At 30.4% G+C, this 15984-nt stretch overlaps 1 long non-coding RNA gene across 1 annotated transcript; it reads left to right on the top strand.

Moving 5' to 3' along the window:
- The first annotated feature begins 18 nt into the window (after nt 1-18).
- Nucleotides 19-2280, top strand: LOC131179269 (uncharacterized). Its single transcript, XR_009148221.1, has 2 exons — nt 19-1838; nt 1939-2280. It is a non-coding gene; the product is annotated as an uncharacterized LOC131179269 (long non-coding RNA).
- The last annotated feature ends 13704 nt before the right edge of the window (nt 2281-15984 follow it).

Here is a 15984-nt window from a genome sequence, read left to right as displayed (position 1 = left end):
GAATTTGACATTATTAATATTTCAATAAGGTTGCATAATTTCTGTAGATATTTGGTTGAATTTTACATGATAGCGAAATAATGAAGTATTATAGTCGTACAACGATATACACAAAATTTTACTTGATTGCTAGGTCAAAATTCTAGCTAAATTTCTATTGGATTTTGGCAATAGTGACCTAATTAAAACAAAAACGGAAGTTGATTGATTCTTTTATGAGACAAATTGAAGTTAGGTGACTATAGTCTTATTTGAAATTGAGTTGTAAGTCTAGTGAGCATGGATAAAATTAAGCCTATGGTTGACATAAAATAATTGTAGCTAGATGTTTTTGTTAGAGATTTGGGGAGCCTGCCTAGGGAGAATATTTTTTGAAGGGCCTTGTGAAAAAACACACTTTTGGACTTGACACCACATTCAACCTAAAATCTTAAGCAAATGGGTGTATGGGTCATTCCCACTTATACGTATCTCACTTATCCCATTTTTTTCCGATGTGAAAATTTCATACTTACGTATTCCTAACAATCTCTCCCTCAAGTGTGAATCTCTTCTACATTGGATTTATTGGGCCTGCTCCCCCTCGAATGGAAATTTTTTCTTGAGTATTACGGTACCACCAAAAGCTCCAACTACTCCACCAAGCCTACTCGAGCATGCACTTCTAAGAGCTACGCCAGAGCCATCACGTGTACCAAGAGTCTTCACTCCATCGGTCTGTTTTTCTCCAAAAGAATGCTTTCCTACTCCATTGGGCCTACCGGGAGTCTCTGACTCTTCCATTCATGTGTCAGACCACCACAGGAATCATCGACTACCGTTTTCATACTCATCCTTATCGAACCATTGGCTTTGATACCTTTTGATAGAGATTTGAGGAGCTTAAAGCGCCTGAGGAGAATATTTCTTGATGGGCCTTGTGAAAAAAAAAAAACACTCATGAGTTTAACACTGCATCCAACTCAAAACCTTAAAACAATGTGTCTATGGGTCATTTCTGCTTGTATGTCTCTTTTTTTCTAATGTAGAAATTTCGCACTTGCATATTCCCAACAGTTTCCTGACATGTCATGCTAATATCTGCATCTCTCTTAAAGCTTAATCCTAATTGTAGATATTGAGTTGATGTACTTCTGTTGCAACTTTGAATATCTTTGCCTTGATGTTACTTTAGCATATTTTCGAATTTGGTTGATGGAGAGATGCTTTTTTTTTTTATTTGTTTTTGACATTGAGTTGAATATTAGCACATGTAACATAATGAAAGTGAGAGAATGGTGAAAGTTTATTGGTGGAAGGACGAGCAATATATGGAGGTCTTTTCCCATAAGTGAGAACCGCTAGTCAGCACTTTAGTTTGAGAAATATTGTGTTCAGTGCTGGAATAAGCATATAGTTCAAGAAAAAAAAAATACTCTTGCAACAACAACAACAATAATAATAGAAGAGGTACTCTGATTTTGGTTATGCCATTTGACGTGATGAGGGCAATTAATGTGATCAGAAAGGTGAAATCAAGCAAAATAGTGGTGAAAATTTTTGATTTTGGACTATATTTTCCATTAGGTGTACAAGGCATGGACTTTTCTTTTTTTTTAATAATTTCATCAAAATTTATAGAGCGTCTTATGTCCTATGTGAATAAATAGTGTAATCAATTCTATCACTTGCGCAAGCATTGAATTGATGAGCATGTGCACATTAGATTATGGTGATATTTGCGCATTAAAACACCATACAAATGTTTAATGCAGACCCATTTGGCTTTGTGAACAGGCAGAAAGTGCCATTATTGCTCTGAATTGCAGTGGAATGATCTTGGGAAGCCAACCCATCAGGTATGATCTTTGAACTTCTAAAAAAAAATTGCCCTTAAAAGGCTTGAACAACTGAGAAATGTCACTAACATTATTTTTTTGAATATTTGTAATTTCTTAGGGTAAGTCCATCAAAAACACCTGTGAGGGCGCGAGTTGCTAGCATAAAATAGTGTTGAGAGTTTCAGATCTATGGATGGAATTTTGTTGATTTCCCAGTTGAGAGGAATTCCATTGTGTTGATGGGGTGGTGAAACGTTCTTTTGTTTCAGTGTTTCCATCTTTTCCACAGCAACAGTTACTTTTTTCTGTGACTGAAACATGTTGTAAACCTGCTTCAAACTGAAGTTTTTACAAGACTGTCTCAGTCTCGATTTCTTTTATCTTGTTCCATCCAATATTTTGGAAAATTCAATTTTATTAACTTTGATAATGTGAGTTTCAATTATCATTCCTGGTTGCAGTTGAAGACTTGAGAAAAATTCGACGAGCAGGAACACGAGAAATACAACTGTTCATTAATCAAATTAATAGTTGGAATTTGCAGAAGTAATCTTGATGCACAATGTTGGGATAAAAGTAGTATTTCTCAATTTCAGCCGTTAAGATGGGGAGAAAAGATGGAAAATTCTTGCATGTGAACTAAAGCAATGATACTGTAGGATTATGAATTTCATTTGATCACTTTTATTTTATTCTATTATTAAAATGATTGTGGCTTAGGTTTAATGGTTAAGTTACTCTACTTTCACAGGTTCCAGCCGTAGGGTAAGATTGCATAAATTAACTCTATTATTCGCAAGTGGGATATTTCGCGTGCAATTGAAGTAGGTAAGAAAAATCCTGATTGAAAAAGGGTTTTAGCACTATGTTTGAATAAATTATTGGAGAGAAAAGAAAAATTAAAAAAAAAATTCTTTTTTTTATCATTTATTTTTTCACCAGAAAATAAAAAATAATAAAAAATAAATATTTTTCTTCTTTCATTTTTTTTTTTCTCTCTAATTAGATTAGAGAAAAAAAAGGAAAATTTTTATTTTTTTTTTATTTTCTTTCTTCTATCTAAATAAAAAAATATATACTTTTTCAAACTTATTTTTCCCTTGTTGTTTTCGTTCTTCTCCCTCTTCCACTTGTCCAAATAGGCGTAAATGACTAAACCAAGGGTTAAGGCAATCAACAAGTCAGTCAAGGCAAGAAGTCAAGTAGGTCGGCAGTCCCACATTGCCGCTGCTGCTTCTACCGCTACCACCTCGAGATGGTGAGAGGGACAACCACCTATGACCTTTTGGTCTTGGCATTTTCTTGGAAGGAAACAAAACGTGACCATTGGCTGGTAAGGCTACAAGCAAAGCAATCACATCATCAAAAAAATTAATAAAATAAGGGCAGTAGTCTATTGTGAGTGTGATGTGGCAAAATCTGAAATCGTTAACAAGCGAAAAATGAGGGGTTTATTTGCTACAATGGCTGAACATGAGCCTAGTCAAAACGTGGGGTTGGACACGCCTCGACACTTATGTGGTAAGTGTAAAAAATAAAATGAAAAGAAAACGACAGGTTTTTAAGGTGTCGGCTTCAATAACGTGTCGTAAAGTAGAGGTGGTCGTTTGATGTTCAACTGTTATAAGTGGACGCAAAAATCTCTGCCCGGCCAATCAACGCCAATAACTGTGAACCCATCATTTCGGTTAAAAGATTAAAATTCAATTAAAATTGAATGAATTATAATAAAAAATTTTATATAATAATATTATTAATTTAATATAAATTATTACATTTAATATAATGTCAACAAATAATATTTTATATTATATTTAATTAAAAATAAATATAACATATTATTTATATAGAAAGTATTGTATTTAAATCGAATCGAATCAAATTATTAAAATCAAATTAATTGAATAATTATATTTTAAAAATAGAATCGAACTCAATTATTAAAATTAAATTAATTAAATTATTATTTTTTAAAAATCGAATCGAAATAAATAAAAAATCGAATTGAATTAAATTATTTTATTTCGATTTAGTTTGGTTTAAATCCATTGGTTTTTAGATTTGAATGAATTTTTTAATTTAGACTTAATTTTCAAGTTATTTAATCTAATTTTAATCTTGGTTTGAATCTAATAATCATTAATAAATGAAACTAAATAATTTATATATATATAATTACATATAATTCATAAATTTTCTATAAAAATAAATCAATTTAAAATTTAATAAAGTAATTAGGTTTGATTCAGTTCAATTGATTTTTTCTCTCTAAAACTGAATCGAACTGAAATAATTAAAATTCGTAAAATATAAAATTGAACCTAACTGAATTATGTTAAAAAATAAATTGCATTATCAAATTAAAGTAATTTGATTTGATATATTTGATTCAAATTGAATAGTGCTCACCCCTAAAATTATATTTAAAATAAGTCTCTACTTAGAAATTAAATAACAAAAAAGGTTCAATACTTGAACTGTTTTTTTTTTTTTTTTTTTTTTTTTTGAAAGTAAGAACTCAACAAACCAATATCATTTTGATTAATAATAATAAAGAGTTGCCCGATCCATCAAACCCGCAACAGATTAGGCGAGTTGATGGGTACCCACCTAATTCATCGAATTTTTCTCAGTCTTCATGATATATAAATTTTGAGGATAAACTAAATTATTTAATGAGTCTATTTATAATTTTCACGATTCAATTAATCAGGTCAATATAAATTTTAAAACCATGATCCGACTCTAGTCCTAAAATTTACATTTCATTTTGGGTACTGCTTAAATTTTTAATTTATGATGGGCAACACAATTTTTACTTACATTTTATTTATTTTCATCATCATGTTAGAAATTATTAATAATATTAAGAGTTAATTTCATGTGAATTTTTTTTAACAATGAATATAAAAATATATATGTCAATTTACGTATCTTTTTCAAAGGAATCTAAAAATTAAAAAATAATTTTTCTTAAAAATGAATAAAACAAAACGATAAAGAAGTTGGAGAAGGAGAAAATAAAGAGCTACGTGAAGGAAGTTTCGAAGATATGCGAAAAAACCCATAAATGGAAGCCACGTGTAAAAAGGAAGACATATTACGTGTCTCATCTGATCAAGATTTGTAACATCAAGCCATCTGGTGTCCAAGATTAGCGACAATTGTAAGTGGATGTTTTAGATAGGCGGCATTTCGTCTCCAATCATCATTTGCCACTTGTACCGCATTTTCAGCATCTACCAACCTGGCCTTTTCTACTGAAATTTTCCATTGGCTGATACAGAGATACAGAGATTTCATAAATATCTTTTTTTTTTTCCCGTAATTTTATAATATAGAGATAATATATTCTATTTATCCACTTTTATTTATATTTTTTTAAAATTATTTGATTTAAAATTATTTATTATTTTAAAAAAATTAAAAAAATATTAATTAATTTCTTTAATATTACTTTTATTTTTACTAAATATAATTTATCTCATATAATATAATTAAGAGAGAGAAAAAGATAATAAAAAAAATTTTAAAAATTATAAAAATAATTATTATATTTAATAAAAAAATAAATTTAGAAAAAAATTAATTAATACTTTTTAATCTTTTCAAAATAATTATATAATTTTGAATAAATTAACTCAGATAAAAATGGACAGAAGGTATATTTTAAAATTTTTTAAAAAATAAAATATAATTTAGTTAAATTAAGTAATTTTTTTTTTATAATTTAATGATTTAATTATTTATTTAATTATCGTATAAAAATTTTAAGCGACAAATAAAAAACGACAGAGGGAATAATAATATTATGATTAAGAAAAAATAATACAACAATATTAAAGGCTTATATTATAAGATGAATAATTTGAATCTAAAAATAAACTAATTTTTTTAATGTTTAGATGAATTTTGACATTAAAATAGTTGTGCAAATAAAAAATTTTTGATAATTAAAAAATTGAATGTGACTGTTTTAACTTGATTTTTCCATTAGTTTAATTTAATTAGTATTTTATAGAAAATTCAATTTTTAGTTTAATTCAATTATTTTATTAAAAAAAATCAATTTGCCCAATTCATAATCGATTATTATTGATTTTATTGACTTTCATGAGATAAAATATGTAATTTATAGTAGGCTAAAAACTAAAATGTAAAATTTCTAATAAAATAAATCAAATCAAATTAAAATTTTTCATTCAATTCGATTTATTTTTATTTCAATTTAATTTAATTAATTTTATTTATTTATTAAAATTTTGATTATTCAATTCAATTGAATTTAAAACTCACTGATAAAAAATTACAATTCTAAGTAAAAAATTAAAAAAAAAAACTTTTGATTTCTATGTTAAAAAAAAAAGTTCTATTTTTCTTTAGCAATTGAGAACTAAAATGATGTTGGAATTGTTTTTATAAAAATAAAAAAAATAAAATAATTATTTTTAAAAAAAGATTAATAATTACATTTACGTATATGTCAATTTATGATTGATTTGTTGTTTCACATCATATGTGCACGTGGAGGAATAACGGATCGACTCTAAAATTTGTCGGAGGGAAGGATAGATATCGGATGAGATGATATGATGTGATGTCAAAAAGCAGAAGAGAAACGTAACGATAAAATCGGAAGTATCAGAAGAGCCAAAATGGGCAGCAGAACCCACTACAGTGCCTTATGGACCCACTGTGTTTTAGGTTCAGAGCCGTCCTGCCAATGCCTAATGCAAAGGGTGGGCCCATTTGGATGCTGAGGGCCCATTTACTCTCTCTCTCTCTCTCTCTCTTAAATTTAACTAAAATTTATACACTGAAATATTATTCATTTCATTTATTTTTATTTTTACGTAATTTAAAAAATATATATATATAATTAAAACAGTAAATTTTATTTAATTTGCTTTAATATATCTCACTCATATTATTTCATTAAAATTAAATAATTTATTTTATTAAATTATTTTTAAAATAAATAATTTTTATAACATTATTTAAGTTAGTGAGTTGTCTCTTTGTAAATTCAAGAGGGAAGATGGATAAAGAATGCTGTTAAAGTGAAAAAAAATGTACCTTATTCTTGGGGTGTCTTTATCTCTTATAACAATATTTTGAGCCGTTAGAGGTTCTATTTCAATTTCAGATAACTCTAATGCTATGAGAGTAAGACTCAAGATAAGGGTGAGAATTCGGTTCAAATAGAACCGAATCAAATCATGAAAATTAAATTATACATTTTAAAAATTAAATCAAACCTAAATTGATGAAAAATCAATTCGAATCGAATAGCTCTATTTCGATTTGATTCGATTTAAATCGATCAGTTTTGATTTTTAATTATTTTTTAATTTATACTTAATTTTCAAATTTATTTGATCTGATTTTGACCTCGGTTTGAACCTAATAACCATTAATCAATGAAATTAAATAATATATATATATAATTACATATAATTCATAAATTTCCTATAAAAACAAATCAATTTAAAAAATCAATAAAATTATTTGGTTCAGTTCGGTTTAACTTATTTTTTTCTCTTCAAAACCGAACCGAAGAAAATAATCGAATTTTTATAATATAAAACCGAACCGAACATAATTATCTTAAAAATCAAATCGAATTATCAAATTAAGGTAGTTCGATTCAATTTATTCAGTTTGAACCAAATAATGCTCACCTCTACCCTAAGACTCTAGTTGAGAAGATCTCCTGTAGGATAAGCTATCCTATTTGAGCATGTGTTGAGCTAGTTGAGTACCAAATCCAAACGTATGAACATGTTTCTTGTCCGGATGTCTAACTACCAAAATCCAAGAATGTAGACGAGAAGATCTCTAATCAGGTGCCGAACCATTAGATGACCGATTCGAGCCATCCAAATTATCATGTCTCAATTCATACCTGGCAAGAAGACCTGCCTTGACCACTGGCGGGCAAGCCATACTTAGTCCGAGTCTGCTTGAGACGAGCCATGAACATGAATTCTTGGAAATCAGGCCATTCGATTGACTTGATTTAGAGTCGGTTCGAATTTTGAAGTGTGCTATATTATGTAACAAATAATAAATCCCATTAATGCTAAGTAAAGATAATTAAATTTAGTAGCATAATTGAAATAACCAACTAAATATTAGGCCTCAATGAAATGTATATACAAAGGGAGCCATTATTATATTAGAAATTCAGAGTCAAAATTGTAGATTTATTATTTTAAAATTCATTTGCAAATTTTGAGGGTGTTGGTATTCAGAATTCCCATTTATAATCACTTTATTAGAAAAATAAATTTTCAAGAAAGTAATATTATAAATGTAACATTATAATGTTTAATTATATTTTAATTTTTTTAGAATGCATAATTATTATGTTTACTATTTAGTTAAACTATGAAAAAGTATAAAAATAATTAAAAAATAATATATCAATATGAAATAATATATTATTGAAATAAAAAATAACTCAATTGATTATGAATTTAAAGAATTTTTTTAAGGTCTTGATTTAATTTTCTTTACCAACAAGCAAAAAAAATTTACTCCCATTGACTATTCAAATAAACCGAATCACACTAATTTATAAATATAATTAATTAAGTGAATTAAGTAACACTAAATTATGTTTTTATTTAATTAAATTATAAATTTAAATTAATTTACTATTCGATTCATCAATTTAATTAATTTGATTCGAATTTAATATTGATGATTGAATTGTACATCTCTAGGGTAGTTAAGAGTTAACCAATTTGATGAAAAAAATATAAACTAATTTATTCAAATAAAAGAAGAAAGCACTAAATTAGATATGTCTGATCCAAATCCAACCTACTCAGACAATTTTTGATTTCCTTTCAATTGTGCCTCCCAACACAATCCTTTCAAATGGGCCATTTAATATGAATGGCCAATTGGCAGTTAGCTCTTTTTACTATAACTAATATGACTTAATTAAGTGTTAAATCATCATTAATTAATTAATTTTTGTGTTTAGAAGTTGCCAATTGAATTGTTGGGAGTTAGCGTGTGCATACAATGTACACACACATCACCAGAAGAATCCAAGGAGAGAGAAACCCACTTTCTTGTAGCCTTCTTTTTAGCCTTCTTTTTTTTAAATAATAAAAAATTTTATAACATTTAGTAATAAATTTTTAAGTTATTTTAATTATTGATATATTTATTATATTAAAAATTATATTTTTTCTTTATTAATTTGATATTTATTAAAAAATAATTATATTTTTTAGATCACGTCAATTAAAATTATATATATTAATATTTTAATAACTCAAAATTTATATAATTTAAATTATTAATCTATAAAAATATAATTTTTTAAATAAAAATTAATTATTGAAGTTTTTAAGTGAATTTTATATTATTTAAATTAAAAATTAAAAAATTTTATATTATAAATTAAAATTTAAATACTTTATTATTATATACCTGACCACTTGTATAATTTATCCCACTAATCACTAATAATGCTGCTCCTAAATTCTAATTATGCTTGCCAGGTTCGTTGGCCTTGGCAGTTGGAAGTTTTTTCAGGTAAAGGGGGTAGTTGCTCCGACAAGAATGCTTCAATTATTTATTATTTCGTTCTTTTTCTTTTTTAACTTTTCCTTAACCACCAGAGGAGACTGACATTTAATTATATCATATATTGAAATTATTATTTAAATATAGAAATCAACAGCTTGCTTACACAGTCTCATCTAACTGCCTAATTCGCTAATCTTATTATTCCTGTTTAAATTAAAATTTTATAAAAATTTAATCTAATTAATTTTTTTTAATAATTTTTATATTTAAAATAAAAAATTTTAATTATTTTTAGTTTAAAAAATTGATCATTTTAAAAGAAATAAAAATTAAATAAAATTATATAAGAATTCAATTAAAATATCTTCTTTTTGTAGGCTAATTATGATATAAATATAATATATAATAAAAAAAATTTTAAAAAAATTATTATTTTTTTATAAGATAAGATTTTAGCAGTTTAAGTTTGAAAATATTTAAATAAAAAGTTGATATTTAATATGATACGATAATTTTTATATAAAAAATAAATAAAATAAAAAAATAGGCTTTGTGATATGGTAATTTTTTAAATCATCTTATTAATATAGGTGGCACAATATGATGTAAACGTTTTACAGGCTCAGCTTTAATATATATATATATTTTGAAGTCAAAGTTTTAAAATTTTAAATTTAAATTTTAATTCAAATTGAAATTAATTAAAAAAAATTAATCTTGATAAAAGGATATCAAATGTTTAGTTTTATGCACAATAAATATTTGGTCTGAAAGATAATAAAAATAATAAGAACTTTGATAAATAAGATGTGAATCTAATTAATTAACTAGCCAATTGAATAGACATTTTTATATGCAAAAAATATATTATTTTAACTAGCAAAATATTTTAAAAAAAATCAAAGTCTAAAAAAAATTAATTGATGGGACAATCGCATTTTTTATATATATAACATGAAAAATATTTTTATTAATTGAAAATATAGTATAAAGTGAATTATTAATTAATATATTTTACTTCTACATAAATAATATTTGTCACAGAATTTAAAAAATTATAATATTAATAAAACATGTAAGGTAGTCAATAAACAGATTATATTTTACCATTCGACTGTAATTTTTTATAGTTCTATCAAATAAGTTTTAAAGCATTTTAAAAAATAATTCATCAATAAAAATTGTAACAACCCAATTTTTCTAATAAATATATTTTAATTTTCTTTTATTGACCTGATAATCTATTGATATTTTATTCATGAATTTAAATTAATATTTTCACAATGATAATTTTTGTTAAATGAGTATCATTTTGTTTTTCATATATTATTATTATTATTATTGTTGTTGTTGTTGTTGTTTTAAATTGAAAGCTAAAATTTCAAAGAATTAAAAATTTGGACTTAAGTGAATAACTCATGAAACTTTGGGGACTAGCTATGTAAAAATAAATAAATAAATAAAAACCAGAAAATCAAAAACGCAGCAGCAGCCCCCCCTCCTTCCACACATCCTTTCTTAATTTCCCCCTCCCCATTCTTTTCTTTCCCTTCTCCTTCAGGAAGGCCCAAGCCTGTTGGCAGGACAACCACCTAGTGGCCACCGGAGCTGCTCCAGACGGCGAGAGGTGGCGACAGCGCAGGTCGACGAGAAAGAGAGAGAGAGAGAGCGCGCTTGAGTGAGTTGGAGGCCAACTCCTACCACTGCGCCGTCGGACGCAGGTGGAAGACATAGGCGAACCTTCCTGGATGGTAAGGACCCCAGTTCCCGGCCAAGCACGCCGGAATCCATGGAGTTTTCCGGCAAGATCAGGAGGAGAGAGAAAATATTGGGCAGCGAGCATTCCGGCCATTTTTTCGGCGATCCGACCATCAGATCGAAATCCAAGACCACCGATGAACTTGGGACAGCGAAATCTTCGAGATTGGACCAGTCCCGCTCCGATCAAATACTGTTTGAAAAGGCCGATAATCGAACGGTCCAGATCGCTTAGTGAGATTTTCTCACTTTTTCGATTCTCAAAATTTAAAAATAATTTTATGATAATTATTAACACAATTTGGACTTAATTTAGGTACAATCGGATCGAGAATAGCTCACAGATGTGGGGACTGCATTTTCAGCCAGATCCGGCTATCCGGCAGTCTGTCTCAAAACGTGGTCGATATTATAGTCAATTCTAGCATTTTCAGATGTTCTGGATGCGTTCCAGGTGTCAGAATTGACATATGTAAACCCGAACTCCAAGTTGCTCATTTTCGGCTAATACCGATTTAGAATAAATGTAACACCCTCCCGGTAGCAACTCCGTACATTCTCATCGCTTTGAACCTGTCATCCTGACATTTAGAACGTTCGGAAAAATATTTAAACTAAAGTCAGGAACCATAAATAACTTAAATATTAATAAGAAAAATTTAGTAAAAATTTTAGAAATAAAATACAACCGAGTTAAACGAGCCGGTGCCCTAGCGATGGGTAACTCAGAGGGAAGTTGCGGCTTTCGTAATTAGGAGCCCTAGACCCGGGGGAAAAATTATAAAATAATTTATGGGACTCCAGAGAAGGGTTATTGAGGTTCCCATGGCATTAGAATGCCAAGAAAATACCTAAAAAAATTTTTCAATTGGTACAGACAATTTTGACCCGTTAAGCCAAATGGAGGGCATTTTGGTCATTTCGCCTTCAGAGGCGATTTTTGGCTGACTTGTCCAGTTAAGTAAATAACTATTATGATCTAAAATATGAATAAATATTGGTAAAAATTTAATTAAAAATGAGTAGTAAAGAAAAGAAAAGAAATGAAGGTAAAATTGATTTATTAAGTAAGCATGAGGTTATCAAAAAAAACTCTAAGCCAATCATAAAGCAACAAGGCTCATTATAAAAGTTAAAAAAGGGATTTAATTAACCTAAATTCTGCTCCTTCTTCCTTATTTCTCATCATGGCCGAACTCCCTTATCACCCATGCTCCTCCATTTTTGGTTCTTAAAAGCTTCAATTTCCATGCTTTCCTCACCCCAAAACCCTAAGTCACCTTCACTAAAACTTATCCACACACCCTAAGGAAGCTCTAGGCAGCCACAAAGAGGAGAAATTTTAGAGTTTTCACAAGTTCAATAAGTTGAGCAAAGAGGTTAGTGCTATATTTTCCCCTCTCACTCTTTTTAATTTTGTTAGAACATCAATTTAAGTTAAGAAATTATAAAAATTGGAAGTAAATTATGCATGTTAGAGTATCTTCAATTTTCGGCAGCCATGAACTTTCTTGAGGTTGATGGCTTGAATGGAATTAAAAAAATCTATGGATGTTCCTTGATGTGTATAAGTGAATTAAAAACCTTAATGGCATGTATATTGTAAGATTTGAGAACTTAGGAATTAGGGTTTTGAGGGAAATTTGAGTTTCACTTATGTAATGGTGAATGAACATTTTAAGGGTCAATTAGTGACCATTTGAGGTAAGTTGACCATAATTTGGAGTGAAGTATAGTGTTACAAATTGATTTGGTAGGCTGCCTAGTGAGAGCAGCAGGTGAGGCTGTGAGTCCAGCCTGTTTGGACAGCCATAACTTTGGCTGTGTAGGTTCAATTGGTATTTGGCCAATTGGACATGAAACTAGACACATAATGGCACAATTTTGGTGAAGAAACCATGCCCAAAAGACCAAAGCAAGTGGATCAAAAACTGGCCCCAACTCGGATGTCCTACAACCAGAATCTGCAGAATGACCAAATGAACATTGGCCATAACTCATTGTAGAATGGGCCAATTGACCTGAAATTTTTACAGAGACAAGTTAAGATATAGACAAACAACTTTCATGAAGAAACCTACCCCAAATTATGGCCAGAACATATCCAACAAGGTAGTTGCAGTCATTGTTCACTGCACTGTAGATATGGTCAATTCTGCAGTTTTTCAATCAGGCCAGCTGTGGTTTTTGGACCATAACTGGAGCTACAAAACTCCAAATGGAGTGATTCAAAAAAGGAAATTCTACTAGACAAAATAAGGAACAACTTTCATGTTTACCATTTCCTCAAATTCCTACTGTAACAGTCACTAATGGAACAGTAAATTTAGGGTACAAAAACTGAAAATTCTGCTCCCTTAGTTCTAAGCTTAAAAATGGTATTGGTGATTAATTCCAACAACTTTTGAATGCAAAATGTGGTACATTGGGGGTGTTAAAACCAATGTACCTATTTTCTATCCAAAAGTCAACATTTTTATTGACCAATGAGGTAAATAGTGACACAAAAACTTGAAATTCAAAAATTGAAGAATTAAAAAGTATCAAATGCCCTAGTATACCTAACAAGATTGGTTTGGATAGTTTGGCATGCCAATAGGGTTCAGTTAGCAGTACTTCACATGGCATTATGCCATTATGTGATTTTATGGCTTTTAGCCATTCTGACCTTGTGTTGATATTTGGCCTTGTGCCTATTGTCATTACAGCTTATTAGCTGTTCTGTTGCACACCGGGAGATGCATACGTGACCGATGGTGTGACGGCCCGAGGTACTAGATACCTAGTGCCAGTTTACCCGTTTATCCAGTCTAGTTGTCCAGTATAGGTTACTTGGGCAACCAAAAGAATGAAAGTGGATGAAGTTAACAAAATAAATGATTATAACAAGTACAAAACCAGTAAAACATCGATACATTCACTACATATTTATTTTCTGTTATTCCTTTTATTTTATTATTGCACCACTAAGCATTATTGCTTAGCGCGTTGCTTTTGCCACGCGTAGGTTCTGGAGATACTGATCGAGAGCCCAGTAGACCACAGACTGGGTGAGTCCATCCTGCAGCTCTGCATAGTGTCCGTGTCACCTCACCATCTTCAGTGCATTGGTAGGACACTAGGTTTCATTTTGATATTTTGTAACTAATTTTTATTTTCTCATATGTAATTGAACTTATGAAATGTATTTTGATGTTCATGTAAATAATGAGAATTGTGTTTGTGAATGGAAAAGTGAATGTTTATCTGTGATTTATACATGATTATCACATGAGATGAATGATTGAGAAATTGAATTTGAAAAATGTTGAGATTTTGATATTGGAGATTGAGATGATTGAATATGATTATTGGAAGTGTTTTTCACAGGTTCCGAAGAACTGTTTTCTCCATTTTTAGCCGGTGCTCTGCCGGATTTTCTATAAAATTTTTGAAACCTCAAATAAATTATAATTTTAATAAAGGGCTTAAATAAATTATATTTCACAAGTTAAATTCAAAATTATTATAAAAAAATTAATTAAGGTAAAATAGAGTGTGCCGGTACACCGTGTGATATAGCTTACTCGAATATACTGTACACGGGTAAGGGGTGTCACATTTAGTGGTATCAGAGCCCGGTTTAGGCGTTTCTGGGCCTAGATTGAGTCCATACCATGCATTGCATTTGTAAGAGTCGAGGTGACACTAATGCAGATCTGTTTGTCTTTCTTATTTTGAATAGGATATGGACCCTTCATCTCAAAGAGCAGTCGAGGAGGAAGTGGAGAGTCATGCTCCACCTGCAGCAGCTGAGATTGGGGGCATGGGAGAACCTGCTCCGCCAGCTCAAGCAGAGCCTGCTCAACCTCCACAGGCCATGTTCCAGCAAATGGCCGAATTTTTCAGACAAATGGCCAGGGTAATGCCAGTACCACCACCACCACCACCTCCACAACCAAAATCACACCTGGAAAAATTGAGAAAGTTTGGAGCAGTGGACTTCTTTGGCAAGAGAGAAGATGATTCTGTTGCTGCCGAAAATTGGTTGAACAGAACAGGCAGAGTTTTAAAACAACTCCACTGCACTCCAGAGCAAAACTTAGAAGCTGCCATATCTCTGTTGCAAGATGATGCATATGAATGGTGGGATACTGTGTCCAGTGAAGTACAGTCAGAAATAGTAACTTGGGACTTCTTTCTCTCTGAATTTAAGAAGAAATATGTGGGTAGTGTATAATTGGAAGAGAGAAGAAGAGAGTTTATTAATCTGAGGCAGAGACAGCTGTCAGTGGCTGAGTATGAAAAGGAATTCGTCAGATTGAGCCGCTACGGAAGGGAGATAGTCCCTAATGAGGCTGAAAGGTGTAAAAGATTTGAAGAGGGATTAAATGACAACATAAAGATCATGATCACTGCCTTGGGAATCACAGACTTCACCAAGTTAGTGGAAGTTGCAATAAAAGTTGAAAATATTAGAATAAGTAAGCAGACCAGAAGAGAGAGACAGTAGAAGAGGGGCCCGGGTCAGTCTAGTTCATTTCCTGCACCAGGAAAGAAGTTCAAGGGTCCACTTGCACAGAGTTCAGGTCAGCCACAAGGTCGTGGTCACCTCGGGGCCTGTGCCACGCTTTACCCCTAGGAGAGGTCAGTCCACACCATCAGTGGGTAGCTCTCCAGGGATGGGGTTCAGGGGACCAGCCCCAGCATCTTCTGCTTGTCCACATTGTTTGAAATGGCATAAGGGGGAGTGTTGGAGAGTAACTGGTGCCTGCTTAAGGTGTGGGTCAACATAGCATCAATTGAAGAACTGTCCATGCAGAACTACTACCGCTGCTCCAACACAAGCGCATGCACTGCCCCGCACCACAAAGGGGTA

This window comes from Hevea brasiliensis, chromosome 4, assembly GCF_030052815.1.
Source record: "Hevea brasiliensis isolate MT/VB/25A 57/8 chromosome 4, ASM3005281v1, whole genome shotgun sequence".
NCBI lineage: Eukaryota > Viridiplantae > Streptophyta > Magnoliopsida > Malpighiales > Euphorbiaceae > Hevea > Hevea brasiliensis.
Note: the sequence above shows the minus strand (reverse complement) of the source record. Positions and strands in the feature narration are given on the sequence as shown.